The following is a 14,477-nucleotide window of genomic DNA, read 5'->3' on the forward strand; positions in this document are numbered from 1 at the left end:
TTATTATTATTCATATGACCGGTTTCGGTTCATTCAGAACCATCTTCAGATCTGATATTTCAGTTACAGGAGTAACCCGTCCAAATCCAGCAACTTTCACATGCTACGTCACATCCTTGCAAAATGTAGTCTACCAACAAAGGAAGAAGCTTGCAAAACATTTGTTTTACCAGTACTTGGATACTAGTCGTCAGTACAGAATCAGTAGCGGATAGGATTGTATGACGAAATAGAGAAGATCGAAAGAAAAGCAACACTCTTTCTTACAGGTTCATGGACATACTCAGCCGACGCTAATGGCAGACGCTGCAAGAGAGGCGTTCTCCATCACTGTTTGGTTTATTGTTAAAGTTTTCAGACCATACGTTCCTGGAAGAATCAATGAATATATTGCTTCCATCCACATATATTTCGCGCAAGGATCATGAAGATAAAATTAGAGATACCCGAGCCCACACAGAGGCTTAACGACAATGTTTCTTTCCGCAAGCTATCCGCCATTGGAACACGGAATGGGGGAAGTGACAGTGGTAAACGAAGTCCTCCTCCACACACCGCAAGGTGGGCTGAGAAGTACAGATGTAGGTGTAGAAGTAGGGTGTACGTACCGGTCGATAGTATGGGAGGAGCACAGTAAGATTGGTCGACATAGATGAGCCGCGTCACGAATTGACCTTTCGCGCCAGGCATTCGTGTGCACTTATCTTTGGATAGAGGGCGTCCAGGGGCAGCTTCTAAGAGGACTTCGCCTTCTCGCAGACAATCCGCCGAAGAGGCGAGTGGCGCCTAGCTGGAAAACTTGTGCGGCCTGTGGAGCGCATGTCGTCCCGGGGTTGGCGGCTGTGGTTTAGACAACGGGCTCGTGGGCCGCATTCTGCTGTAGCTGGTGGTATAGCGGGAATAGAGGCCTTTCCCACCGCGGCCTTAGGACTACTGCAGCAAACCGCCGTCTGTGCCACAGTTCTACTCTCCGTGCCGCCAGGGGATCGCAAGCTGCATGTTTACGTCTCCGTTAATACCGGGTGAGAAGCTTTGAAGTGGTTGCTTACATTTAGCAGTGCAGCAGCGCTGTTCTAACTGCAATTACGGCATGTTATACCAGCCGAATGTGTTCCACGGTGCGCTAATTTGGATAATGCTCGCTAATTGGGCGGACCTGTGAGAGAATGCGATACGTACTAATTATCATCTCGCTATTTAAATCACTTTATTTATTTGACAAAGTTCAGCTTCCCGTTGTAAGGTTTGCTTTCTGTTTATTTCGTTGGTCCTTTGATGTGAGAAATGGAGAAGGACGTATGACCTGACATTCAGTAAATTTTACCGTTCTGAACAGTGTAAGGTTTTGGTCTGAGTTAACTCTTCAGCTGCGTTCTTTCCGTGTGCTCCTTATGGAGTTGGTCCAGCCCGGGCCCCCTAAACCATTTCACCTTCAAGTTTAGTATAACAGTTATTGTATATGTCTTTTCTTAACACATTCCTTAAATTGATTTAAATGTCATCGGATGTGCCCAATTAAGATTCAGTATGGTGCTAATGTCAGTTTGTGTACATTATTTCCCGCACCGCTGAAAGATTTTAAGTGTTGTTTGATTTTATTTAAAGCCTATACCATTAAGATTATGTAACTCTACTCTCAAATGCTCACTGGTGTAAAGAATATATTGTAAAATTCATCATACCTAAGTCTTTGCGTTACAGTCGTCTCAATTTGGAAGTTGGTAACTATACCATTTGGTTTTGGAGCCCATCTTTTAAATTTGCTGATTTGGTCAGTTATGCAGAATCTTGCAATTTTAATAAATTGTAATTCAAATGTGCATTAACGAATTATGTTCAATCTCCGTTTGTTCAGTACTTCCTTGTCTTTCCTAGTAGAAGCGTGTTGAGGCGTCTCAGTAGGCAAGTGCGAAAAAGGTAGTAAAGAGCTATTTTATTTGGACGTGAATCACACTGTGAATGAAGATTCCCGAACTGTTACGGTATCAGTTCGGAATTTCCAACACGTCTGCAAGGAAGGGCTTACCACTTATAGCTATGTATCAAGGCATACAAGCAGTGCTCGTAAAAAGATCGTAGTTGACACGGACCAGAGACGAGTGTCACTGACCCGAGTGCGGCTCGCGTTGGTGCCGCTGGTAGGTTGGCATCGTGTAATAGGGATAGTGGCATCTCGTTTTGTTCTTCTGTTTTCGCCGGCCGCGGTGGTCTCGCGGTTCTAGGCGCGCAGTCCGGAACCGTGTGACTGCTACGGTCGCAGGTTCGAATCCTGCCTCGGGCATGGATGTGTGTGATGTCCTTAGGTTAGTTAGGTTTAAGTAGTTCTAAGTTCTAGGGGACTGATGACCACAGCTGTTAAGTCCCATAGTGCTCAGAGCCATTTGAACCATTTTTTGTTCTTCTGTTTTCTGGCGCCACTACATTTGCTTGCGTTGTCTGTCTGCGAGTGGCAGCAGCAGCGTTTATCGGTATCTAGTACCTGTACTATCTTTGGAAGGACGTGAAGTGTTTTCCGGGTCGGGTGTGTCGGTAGTTCGGTTGGGACAGAGCAGCAGAGAGGTCCGGCAACGCATGAACATGCCGGGACTGCTTGGCGGCACGCAGGGATTGCCCGATCGAGGGACTGTAGTTGCGAGGGCCTCAACCTCGTTGTCCACCGGACCCAGGACGCTGAGCTGAGTGAACATTAATCCAGTAGTGAAACCTCCACTATTTGGCGATCACGCCGTTTGTTCGTGCGTTGCTGCTCGCAGGGTCGCCGTGAGACGACAGCAACAAGTGGAGCGTGTGGAGTTGGCGGAATCTGTTAGCCGTCTTCTACTGCCTGTTATTAGTGTTTGAATTTTGTGTTATTATTAGTGAAGAGCAACCAGCGGTATTTTTTTGCCTACTGGCCGCTAACGCCCCAGTTACCTGCCCTGGAGGTTAGCGTATTTTTGCGGCGTGTACTTTTCCTCGCCTTGCCGATGCTGTCCGGCAGGACGTGAAGTTCAACAGCCTCCTTGATTGTGGTGTGGAGTGTGGTTTCTTTTGTATACCTTGATTGTAGTGGTTCCTTCTGCCTTTCGATGTTTTAAACGCCGGATTCTGAGAACGCAGTGCTGTCTGTCACTTCGTCCTCGCTTGAATTATTCCGTTGTTGTACTGGTTATCACACGTTAGGTGGATTTGGTAAAAGCATTGATCGGCGTTTAAACTGTCCCTAGTTTGAGTTGCCCTCCTGTGAGCATAACTCTTGGCTACCTGTCTCACCGCTTCCGCAGTTGTAGGGACTTTTCTTAGGTCGATCCTTGGAACACTGTCTGTGGAGAACTCCCTTCTTTATTTGGTCTGATTGTGTCAATTGTTTAAAAATAATATTTTGTTTAAATTATTCCTAGTGCTTGTGGCCTTCAGCCGACAAATAATTTGAATTCTTTCTTAATAAGGCTTTCAGCCTTCAGTGTAGCTTGTGTTCAGTCATTTTTTTTAAATTATTGTTTTAAAAATTATTTTGGTATTTTCAACGTTTAGTTGTCTTCCTCACTTGTAATTCAAGCCCTCAGCCACTAACTGTTCTGAAGTATTGCTTGTGGCCTTCGGCCAACAAATAATTTTGAATTCATTGTTAATAAGGCCTTCAGCCGTCAGTGTAGCTTGCATTACTGTCAATTTTTTAAAAAAAGATGATTGTTTTAAAAAAATTATTTCCTTAAATAAAGTGTATGTGTTTACTGTGCAACCAACGGTAACTGACTACGCCCCGTTCACACCTTTTCCTGCTTTCCGTAAATCCCACGTTTCAGTCACATCTCGTCACAGACTGTTAGTTTCAAAACAAACAGATATTGCTAGTGTGAGTAAATTCGGGGGCAAATTTAAACAGTCCCGAGAGAACTTGACGAAGGGAACTGCATGCAATGAACGTTTGATTTCAGGTATCTCGCTAAAGGGCATTCGTCAATTGACCAAATAACATAGAAACGGGAAAGAAGATGACTTTTCGCGTTTAGTGTGCTCCACACCTATTTTCAAGTGACATAGACGTCGAGTACACCGACTACCCAAAGCTGCGCTTAGCCCCAGTGTAGTTTAGACTGGAGGTGGTTCTAAGACATTTTGGAGGTGATTTAAGTACCATGACCTGGGCTCATTCTTTCAGATTACCGCGAACATGAACCAGGTTGTTCGCTTCAACATTCTTGGTCACCAACTGCTGGCCTTTCTTTACATCTTCATGATGAGTATGCTGTGGACACGTCCGTCTTTCAAGCTGACTACAAGAGTGCAAATACACGTATCAGGTTTGACGAAGACTTAGGCACACTATCGCACTTCGATTGGCCCCCTAAATAGCCCGATCTTATATTGATGTGACAAAAGTCACGGAATACCTCCTAACATCGTGTCGGACCACTTCTAGTGCAGCGATTCGACGTGGCGTGGACTCAACAAGTCGTTCGAAATCCCCAGCAGAAATATTTAGCCATGCTGCCTCTATTGCCATCCATAACTGCAAAAGTGTTGCAGGTGCAGGATTTTGTGCACGATCTGACCTCTCAATTACCTCCTATAAGTTTTCGATGGGATTCATGTCTGACGATCTGGATGTCCAATCAGTCACTCGAATTGTCTAGAATGTTCTTCATACCAGTTCCGAGTAATTGTGGGTCGATGAGATGGTTGTTTGGTAACATGCAGAGGACACAGTCCATTCCACGTAAACACAGCCCACACCATCATGGAACCAGCACCAGCCTACAAAATGGCTTCTTCATAACTTGAGTCCTTGGTTTCGTACGGTCTGCGCCACACTCTAACCCTACCATCAGCTCTTACCAACATAAATTGGGACACATCTGGCCAGGCTACGGTTTTCCAATCTATATCGTCAGGAGCCCAGGAGAGGAGCTGCAGGCGATGTCGTGCCAGATTTCGCCACACTGTCCTAACGGATACTGTCGTCGTATGTCACACATTGATTTCTGCTGTTATTTCACGCAGTTTTCCGTCTCTGACACCAATGAGTACTCTACACAAACGCTGCTGATCTCGATCGTTAAGTGAAAGCTGTAGGCCACTGCGCTTTCCATCGTGAGAAGTGATGGCTTCAGATTTGGTACCCTCGGCACACTCTTTACACTGTGGATCTCGGAGTACTGAATTCCCTAACCATTTACGACGATGATGATGATCATTGGGGTTGAGGGGACGCTCGACATCGTGGTCATCAGCGCCCTGACGAAAAGTCAGCATGCAAATCTCATGGGTTGGGACGAAGCCTGTCCCCACATGCGGAGCAGTTTATAATGTTTTAAAGGCTGCCGCCCTTCCTCTCCAATTTAGGGATCAGGTCGGACAGTTCACAAAATTTCACCACTCTTATAACACTGGTATCGGTATTTGCGAGGATGGTGGGCAGATCTCCAGCGAGACCGAGAGCTGCCCTAATACCAGTATATAGGACACACGTAGCCACAATATGCTGAACTGAAAGTGGCACGCCAGAAACTTCACAGAATGGTGGATCCTCCCGCCGGAGGGGGAAGCCATGCGTGCGAGGGCTGTGCCAGACGCGCAGTCTGGTAAGCAAAACCTCCTTCCAGCGGCGAGGCTGACATGAGGTCCACCATGCTTTTGTGATCGATTTGAGCGACCGCAGTTTGTTGTCAGTCACCTGCAACCATTCCGTCTCCCACTGACGCATGATGCATCTGTCAGAAAATGCAATTATCGCGTGCAACGGGATGGGACATTGATGGACAGCACTATTCCAACACGCTTCCTTGGCAGCTTTATCAGCCATGTCGTTACCCTGTATCCCAATGTGTCCAGGTACCCAGCAAAAGATCACCTTCTTGCCACGGTGTTGGAGCCGCTGTAAGGTGTCATGGATGAGCTGAATCAGCGAGTCTACCGGATACATTTGGTGAAGTGCTTACAGTGCACTAAGAGAGTCGGAACAGACAAGAGATCTCGTACAATGATGTCTGTGATATCTCCAGTGCCATCAGTACGCCTTATAACTACGCATCATAATTTGTAAATTGTTCAGGAAGACGCACTTTAAAAACCCTATCAGGGAATATAGTAGAACAACCGAGAGCATTCGCCTGCTGGGATCCATCTGTGTAAATAACGATAAAACTATGGTTCGCACTTAAAATAGACCAAAACAAAGTTGTAAAAACAAAATCTGGAGTACGAGCTTCCTTGTACTGTGTCAAGCTTAAAATCACTTTGTGCCTCTGAAGACGCCAAGGTAGCAGTGCATTCCATCCCTGGGTGTGTATTTTGATGCCTGAGAGACCCAATTCCGTGAGACAGTCTGTAGCTTGTGTACCAAATGGCTTGGTCGCTTGAGGCCGATTCCTGAACAGTTGTTTGGAGGTAGGTTGGATCAGTGAACTAAATGCCAATGACTAAGGTGACGCTAAGATTTTCAGCGCCTGTCGAGCCAAAAGGATACGTCGCCAAATCCAGAGTCGTCGTTCACCAGCCTCTGGACACACACTCTGGACTGGTCTGGTCCGAAATGCTCTGTTCGATATCCGAATTTCCTCATGGTGGACAGCATCTAACATCCGTAGGTAGGAAGGACGGGCCGATCCGTAGACCACACTACCCTAATCTAAGCGTGATCGAACAAATGCCCTATAAAACTGTAGGAGGCGGGACCTGTCAGCTCCCCATGTTTTTCCGCCAAGGCATTTCAAAATATTCAAAGACTGGAAGCCCTTTGTTCGTAGGTCTTGCAGATGTAGGAGCCAAGGTAATTTCGAGTCAAATAATAAACCCCAAAAGCTCACAGTGTCTTGAAAACGTAAAATATTGTCCCCCATTGTGAGCACTAGTTGGGTAAAACTCCGACGAGCACGGTTAAAATTGACACATGTGGTCTGCTCTGGCGAGAACCGAAAATCAGTTGTCTGGGCCCAGGTTTCCAGACTCTTAATGGTCAGCTGTAGCTGCCTTGTCGTCGTCGCAAGATTAGAGGAAGAGTAAACGATTTCAAAGTCATCCACAAACAAAGAGCATTTGACAGGGCTCCTGACTGTGGAGGAAATGCCGTCCATTGATAGCGATGGCAAACAGAGTGACACTGAGGACACTGCCCTAGGGCACACCATTCTCTTGAACATAGCAATAAAACATGGCATCGTCAATAGGATAACGAAAGCGACGGTCCTCGAGAAAGGATTGGATCAGCCGTCCACAAAGTCCCCATTCATGAAGTTGGCGAAGGATGTTGTACCTCCAAGTAGTGTCATATGCTTTTTTGAGGTAAAAAAAAACACAAACCAAATAGTTTCAGCCTAAGAAGGACTCCTGTATCACCGTCTCCACGAGAATTAAGTTGTCAAGGGTGGAATTGTAGCGCCTGAAACCGAACTGGGAACAGCTCAGATGACCTTGGTACTCGAGCAGCCAGATAATGCTGCAGTTGAACATGCATTCAAGAGACTTGCCCATACAATGGGTAAGGGTGATACTCCGATAACTGTTAGGGGCGCTATGGTCCTTGCCTGGTTTCCAGAATGGAATTCCAAAATGGAATTGCCTCCTTCCAAGTTGTGGCGTACTGTCCATCAAACCAGATCTGAATGAAACAAGAGAGGAACTGTCCTTTTGCCTCAGAGCACAGATGATGAAGCATGGCATAATGGATCTCATCAGGTCCTGGAGCAGTGTCTCTGGCTGCAGACAAAGCTGATTCCAGTTCCCACATGAAGAATGGAAGGGTGTAGACTTCCTCATTATGCGAGAAGGAGTGATCGTCCTCATCTCTGCAGTCCTACAGAATACCTGAACAGCGGAAGCATGTCTGGCTGACGTAGTAACAGTAAAGTAGTGTTCAGCTAAAACGTGAGATGCGTCTTCTGGCGTGTCCACCAAGACCCCATTATTTGACAAGGCTGTAAGGGAACGTGTACTACCCTTGCCTGAAATCCGTCTTATTGATTCCCAAACTTGCACAGTGGAAGTGGACCAATTAATAGCAGTCCTGAATTCCCTCCAGGAAGCCCTCTTCCGTTCTATGATCACTCGCTCGCATGTGCTCTCGCAGACTTAAATGCGTGAAGATTGAAGTTGGACAGTGTTTGAAGTTCCGTAGAGCTGTTCATCTGGCCCTGATTGCCAATCGACAGTCGTCATTCCACCAACGTACAGGCCATCGTCTGAGATGGTTGCTAGATATGGGGATGGACCATGAGGTAGCCCTTTGGATCTCACAAGTGATATGGGCCACCGCCTCCTGTGCACAATCCTTTTGTTCAAAACTAGCCTGTCGACTGTACTGTAACCAATCCACCTGTGTGGTCTCCTGTTGGCCACCGTCCTAGTTGGCAGACGGATCCACCGTGGGAAGTGGTCACTAGAATGTAATTCTGGACCCACTTCTCACTGAACTGAGTCTGCAATAGCTGGGGAACGAAATCAAAGGTCAATGGCTGAAAAAGACCATGTAGCTGAGGAAAAGTAAGTCATCTGACCCGCATTCAGAAGGCAGATATTCTCAGAATGGACGAACCGCTAGATCAGACTACCCCTGGAGCAAGTGGTAGCCGAGCACCACACCACATTGTGGGCACTGAAGTCCTCCACAAGGAGGAATGGGCGTGGGAGTGCTCGGACGATTTCTGCCAGTGTTTCTGCATCCAAAGCATCATTAAGGGGTAGGTACAAAGAACACACTGTGATATTAAACGGTGCGAGAACTTTCACAGCAATTGCTTGCATGGTCGTGGTAAAAGGGACAGGAGAGGAGTGGCCTCTGTCATCAAGGAAAATAGCCACTCCACCTTTAGCCCTGTCTCCAGTAGTGTCATCCTTCCTGTATGGGTGGTAGCCCCGTAATGCAGGTGTTCTGGTGACTTCAAGATGCGTTTCTTGTAAGCAGATGCAGAAAGGTTTATATTGGACCAGCAGCTGCAGTTCTTCCGAATGTGAGCGATATCCATTCAAATTCCACTTTGTGGCCGTGCTGTTCTAGGCGCTTCAGTCTGGTACCGCGTGACCGCTACAGTCGCAGGTTGGAATCCTGCCTCGAGCATGGATGTGTGTGCTGTCCTTAGGTTAGTTAGGTTTAAGTAGTTCTAAGTTATAGGGGACTGATGACCACAGATGTTAAGTCCCATAGTGCTCAGAGCCATTTGAACCATTTTTTGAAATTCCACTTTAACACAGAATACCTTGTGGAAGCCTTTGGTTAGCGATGGTTGTTCCTTTCTTTCTCTCTCGGCGGTGGTGATTTTCCAGGGAGGTCAGCAGCAACGTTAGCCGGTTCCTTGCTCTCCATTTCCTCCACTCACAAGGCTTTGGAAGGTATTGCTGGGTCTCTGAAAAGTGTCAAACGACTTCGTAATGGAACACTTTTAGTTGAAACTGCTTATTCCAACCAAATATTTAAGCCCCTGGGATGTAAGGCCTTATGTGACTACCCAGTCGAGGCTGAATTGCATAACACCCTTAACTTTAGTAAGGCGTGGTTACCCGTTCCGATATAATGGAGGTGGACTCCGCGGAATTAAGTGAACAATGGAAAAAATGGGCGTCACGGAAGTGCAGAATTATACGAGGAGATTCAATGTTAAATGGGAAAAATCGGCAACATTTATTCATGGAAGTCCATGTCCTCAACAGCATAGTCCCTATTAGAAAGGGAGAGAGCTCGCCGATCTGAAGATTTAACTACCGCTTTCTTGGCCTTAGAACTACTTTTCGAAGGATGTTTTTCTTTACTGACAAGAGGAGGTGGTTGCCTGAGTTACGGGGGTGGCGTGGTTGGCTTTTGATGTTGAGTAGTGGTATGTGGCTTGGGTGGTAAGCCTATTCCTGACGGCTTCCGACCGATATCAGTTGCAAGTGGAGCGTTTTCTCCGCGGGTACATCGACAAGTGCATGTGCTCGTACTTGAATCTGTGATCAAGTTTGTGTGGAGGCATCACACTTCGATTTTGGTGCCTTAAAGACTGATGCAAAAGAAGTAGCAGAAACTGTGGTTGCATAGCTTTGAAAGCTTTTTTGCCTGCACCGTAGGATATGGGTCGATTTACTTTCCTGAATTTTGCTTTCCACGTTGTAAACCTCACACTTTAGCTTCACACTGTATGATCCCCAGAGTAGTTTACACATTCCGGAGGAAGTGTACAAGAAGTGCCTGACCCGTGAGCTGAGCCTCCACAATTGCCACACGTAGCCTTCCTGTTACATCCCATAGTGGTATGGCCAGTTCTTTGACATTTGTAGCATTGCATGGGATTAGGAACAAACGGGCGAACCTTAAGACGGGTATAGCGTGCAAGGATATGTTCAGGTAATTCTGGAGTACTAAACTTTAGAATAAATGTTGCCGATTTTTACCATTTAACATTAAATCTCCTCGTATAATTATGCACTTCCGTGACGCCCATTTTTTTCCATTGTTCACTTAATTGCGCGGAGTCCGCCTCCATCATATCGGAACGGGTAACCACGCCTTACTAAAGTTAAGGGTGTTATGCAATTCAGCCTCGACTGGGTAGTCACATAAGGCCTTACATCCCAGAAGCTTAGATATTTGGTTGGAATGAGCAGTTTCACCTAAAAGTGTTCCATTACGAAGTCGTTTGACACTTTTCAGAGACCCAGCAATACATTCCAAAGCCCTGTGAGTATAGAAAGGGGATATCTTCTCAAAGGTTCCCCCTGTTCACTTGATTACAATAAAAGTGTTATGTTACACTAATTCCCTGTTACTATGATTCTGAGACTTCTTTTCAGGAGGACTGACCAACCAAGCTCTCTTTAAGGAGTGGGTGTAGGTGCTGCCTGGGGGTACATCCGTCCTGTAAGGTGTAGAAGTTTCATGAGACAGTTCCATAGGGGTCCCACTAGACGCTAGGAAAACAACCGTCGACCCAGGCAGAGCCCTACATGCCTGAGCAAGCCTTATACAACTGGGAGACGGCACGTGCCCCAGATGTTGCCCCCTATAGACTGTTTTACCTCAACAGCCATTCACTTCCTCAGCACGGTGCACTCCTTGAGGTTGAGGTTTTTTTTTTATGGAGACCTTCCTCAAGGTCCAGGTGGTGAAACCAAGACTCCCGTTCTCCGAAACACACAACATTCCACCGCTGCGCCGCACGGTGGTCACTGAAGTGTGACCAGAGCTTTCGGTGACTGAGGACTGATGGGACTTAGTTGTCTCCAGTTCAGGAAACCCAGTGTCGTCAAACCCGTACTCAACAAACGAATGCTGAGCCCCTGAGTGGACCATTTATGAAATGGAATGTCCCATGCGTCTAGCTCCAACTACCATTCCACGTTCAGTGTATGCTAATTCCCGTCGTCAGGCCATAATCACGTCGGAAACCTTCTCACATGAATCGTCTGAGCACAAATGACAGGACCGACAATGCGCTGGCCTTTTATGTCTTGTATACCCGATACTACCGCAGCCTGCATGCGTGCATATCGGTATCCAATGATGACATCAGTGTATTACCTTAGAAAATGTCTGGTGTTGTATTGGAATAGATAGTGAAACGTTGATATCAACATCGCCGCAACTTAGTAGCTCTACGGTATGTTCAGCTGGGTATGCAAAACCTGAGGAAACTTGTGGGCTCTTTACCTGGCCGAACGGAGACCTGCATCAAGGCTAGAGGCAGTGTTACTCGGTATTAGTGGGATATACCTCGTGGTGACAGATTTTTTTTATTCACTTTGCTTATTACAAGATCCATTAATCGTAAACATCGAATGTGCCCCGGATAACCAGCCAGGGCCTGGGGCGCGATGCTGAGAGTGGCGCCACACTGAGGAAACAAAAGCCATGGGATGGCGATAAACGCATATGCAGACTGGCGCAGTATCGAGTGCAAAAGGTATAATAGGGCAGTCCACTGGCGGAGCTTTCATTTGTACTCAGGTGATACCGTGTAAAGGTTTGCCCCGTGATTATGCATGCACGACGGAAATTAACAGACTTTGAACGCGGAATGGTAGCTCGAGCTTGACGCGTACGACATTCCATTTCTGAAATGGTTAGGGAATTCAGTATTCCGATATCCACAGTGTGAAGACTGTGCCGAGAAAACCAAATTTCAGGCATTACCCCTCACCACGGACAGCTAAGTTTGCGTAGAGTTGTCAATGCTAACAGACAAGCAGTACTACGTGAAATAACCGCGGAAATAAATGTGGGACTTACGACGAACTTATCCATTAGGACAGTGCGGCGAGATTTTGAACTAATGGGCTATAGCAACAGACGACTGACGTGAGCGCCTTTGCTAAAAGCGCGATATCGCCCGCAGCGCCTCTCTTTCGCTCGTGACGACATCTGTTGGACCTAGACGACTGTAAAACCGTGGCCCGGTCAGTCCCGATTTCTGTTGGTAAGAGCTGAGGGTAGGGTTCAAATATGACGCAGACCCCATGAAGCCACGGACCCAAGTTGTAAAGAAGGCACTGTACATGCTGGTGGTGCCTCCATAATGGTGTGCGCTGTGGTTCCGCTGAATGGACTCGGTCCTGTGGTCCAACTGAACCGACCACTGCCTGCAAACTGTTATTTTCAGTTACTTGGAGACCATTTGCAGCCCTTCATGGACTGCAAGTTCCTATGACAATACGCCATGTCACCGGGCCACAATTGTTCTTGATTGGTTTGAAGAACATTCTGGACAATTTGAGAAAATTATATGGGCACCTAGATCACCCGACATGAGTCCCGCGGAACATTTTATGGGACATAATCGAGACGACAGTTCTTGCACAAAATTCTGCACCACCAACACTTTCGCAATAATGACGGCAATAGAGACAGCCATGGCCCAGTATTTCTGTTGGGGACTGCGAACGACGTGTTGAGTAAATGCCACGTCGACTGCTGCATTACGCCGAGCAAAAGAAGGTCCGACAAGATATAAGGAAGTATCCCATGACTTTTGTCACCTCATTGTATATCGTGCATATCATAGTTAGCAGAGAAAACTGGCACGGGTCAAAGGGCACCAGGGAAATGGGGAAAGGAAGGAGACCAAATGTTAAATCGATTGTATGGAAAAATGTTGTCGAACTGGCCATGCAACCTGCACCTTGAGTCGCTCGATATACGGTGCAATATAATGTTTAAGGATCGCTTCAATTACAACAACGTCATCGCTTTCTTCAAGTCACTAAACAAGTAAACGTTTACGAACATATTTTGCCGAAGATGTGATATTGATCTTTGTACCTACCTATGTAGGTGAAGACTATTTTTCTAATCATGAAGCAGAGAATTTGTGTTAAGTGATCGCATGTGACGTACTTTCGTGTTGCCGCTGTTGGAACGGGCCGAAAGCGAGGAATCGTTGCCTATGGCGTATCACTTGCCGCAAGCCAGTGGCGAAGCATTGCGCCAGGCGACTTGCCTAAGAGTCACAGCTTGACCGTCCGGTCGATGATCGGCGAGGTTACCATACTCTGGGACACTTGCGACTGCAATTAAGCAGCGTACGCGTCCTGACACATACAGTATAAATACCGGCCTATCGGCCAGGCTGGGCGTCGAATCGGCGAGCCATCGAGTCACCTTCTGCTGCAGTATGGGATTCCTCCACGAGGCCGCTTTTGCTCAGCCATCGTCATGTCAGGATCACCTGCCTGGGAGTTCATCCGCAGCGTTGATGGATGAAAGGTCGAACTGAGGCCTTCCCAGCCACCGGGCCCCTTGGAGCCTGGGCGCCCGCCAGCTCTAGAGACCGCCAGCCAGGCAGAAGTCTGGAGTTCGTACCCGGATGCCACTGATACCACCGCCACTTACCAAAACGATCCACCTTAAAACGAGAAACCATTTTCTTGCCGTGCTCTGTCCAATGGCATTATCCCCATATAAGGCGCAAAATGTTTCTGGCTGCTAAGGCCAAGCCTGGCCAAGCCGCCTTACCGCGCAGCTGGCCCAGCACACTTGGCCGTCCGAGAACGCACATGTTGCCAAGTCGCCTCCACGCTGTACTGAGCCGGATGTAGCAACATCTCTTCTACACATCGTACAACGAGGTCCATGGGCTAGACCTCCACTGCCCAACACCCACTTGCATGGTCACGAGTTTACTATTATTAGGTTGGTGCATTAGTCAGTAGCGTTCTTGTTTTGCATGTTGGTACTCCGGTTGCTATGAGTTTATTTATCGATTGCCATTTTTTATTTGTAGTTCACTGTTGCCACTTTAATTTACACATTGTCACTTTTTCATTTGGAGATCATGCGTGGAGCTGTGTACACTAGAAAATGGAGTGAAAAGTGGAGAAATCTGAGCTTTTCTGATGTATTCTCCTGTTTGAATTTAGTTTCGGGGGTGACAGCAGCGGAGGAAGTCAGAAACATTTGCGCCGTATATGGGGATAATGCCATTGGACAGAGCCCAGCAATAAAATGATTTTCTCATTTTGAGGATCCTTTTGACATCAGTGACTCTCCACGTTCAGGAAGACCATTGGGGTTGATGAAGAGCGTTTCAATG

This window comes from Schistocerca cancellata, chromosome 1 (genome assembly GCF_023864275.1).
Source record: "Schistocerca cancellata isolate TAMUIC-IGC-003103 chromosome 1, iqSchCanc2.1, whole genome shotgun sequence".
NCBI classification, from domain to species: Eukaryota; Metazoa; Arthropoda; class Insecta; order Orthoptera; family Acrididae; genus Schistocerca; species Schistocerca cancellata.